The sequence below is a fragment of the Thalia democratica genome, chromosome 4 (assembly GCF_965202585.1).
Source record: "Thalia democratica chromosome 4, ktThaDemo2.hap1.1, whole genome shotgun sequence".
NCBI classification, from domain to species: Eukaryota; Metazoa; Chordata; class Thaliacea; order Salpida; family Salpidae; genus Thalia; species Thalia democratica.
In genome coordinates, this window is record NC_139168.1 from 13,466,957 (window position 1) to 13,468,289 (window position 1,333).

The following is a 1,333-nucleotide window of genomic DNA, read 5'->3' on the forward strand; positions in this document are numbered from 1 at the left end:
TTGGTAACTTTCAATATATTATTAAATATTTACATGTGCTCATCTAACATTTTAACTTTTGACATATCTCTTATATCATAACAATTTACTTAACATTGATAGCTGCTTATAATTTTAAACACACAAAAATTAGTACCAAAAAAAAATGTTAAAATGAGCTATAATCTTTTCATTAATAACTTCTAACATACTGAAAATTAACATTTAACATCTTAATACTCAACATCTCTTTATTAAAAGTTTTATTCAACATTGACAGCTGCTTATAACTTTAAACAAACAAAATGGTGGAGGAAACGAAATCGAGGAAGCTGCGCGTGCAGGTGCAGAAGAAGATCCTGACCAAGATGGCCTCCAAGCAGCTCTCCACGCTCCTCATCGACGAGAAGACCTCAGAGATGCTCGACGACCTGCACAAGATCCTCAGGGAGCACTTCAAGTGCCGGAAGAGGGCCGACAGGACGCGCAAGCACCTCATGAAGATCATGATCAAGATCGGGGTGCTGCACAAGAACCAGCAGTTCGACGAGGAGGAGCAGGAAGCCGCGCGGAGGCTGCAGAAGAAGACCAGGAGGGCCGCGCTGACGGTCGTGTCCTTCCGCGAGGTGGAGCACTCGCACGACGTAACGTACCTCGGCGAACTGGTGCGCGAGATGCGCGAGTGCCTGCTCAAGCTGGCGGAGCGCCACCTGAAGGGCAAGACGAAGAGCCGCATCGACGAGGTTTGTGACGTCTTAGGGGACGCAAAGTTCCTGGGGGAGCTGTTCAGGGAGGACGGGAGGTACCGGGATCAGTTTGGGGGAATTTATTTGAACATAAAGTCGCTGATTGACAGCGGGAGCATCTGATGAACATTTGTGGAATAACTTGAAGTTGTGTTGTTTTTTATAAGTTGGTTCGGTGTTTATTTGAATTGTAATTGTTAATTTTTACATTTTTGTTGGTTTATAAGGTGTAAGAATAATTTCAAATGTTGTGGTAAAACTGATGTTCATTTTAAAGCAAATATACCAATAAAATATGTTTAAATTAAATTTGAATCTATGATGTTTCTTTTGAGTGCATATTTTAATTTGAATTAAATATGAACCTGTGCAACTATCAAAAAATTAAAAAAACTCGCCTTTTAATTTATGTATAGGACTTAAATAACCTTTTATAATTTTTTGATAGCTTTGTCTAGCAATCTATTGTAATACTTAAAAAGCAAATAAAATTGATAATTATTACTTCTAAATGATTTTTATTAGCTTCTTTTCACTTAATAGTTGTTTATGATTTTTAAGGTAAAAAAATGAATTTTTACCGTTTTGATAATAAAAATATTCAAAAA

General features: G+C 37.4%; 1 pseudogene; it reads left to right on the forward strand.

Annotated features, from left to right (window-relative positions):
* The first annotated feature begins 284 nt into the window (after positions 1–284).
* LOC145833040 (tumor necrosis factor alpha-induced protein 8-like protein 3 pseudogene) lies at positions 285–848 on the forward strand (annotated as a pseudogene).
* Positions 849–1,333: the final 485 nt, after the last annotated feature.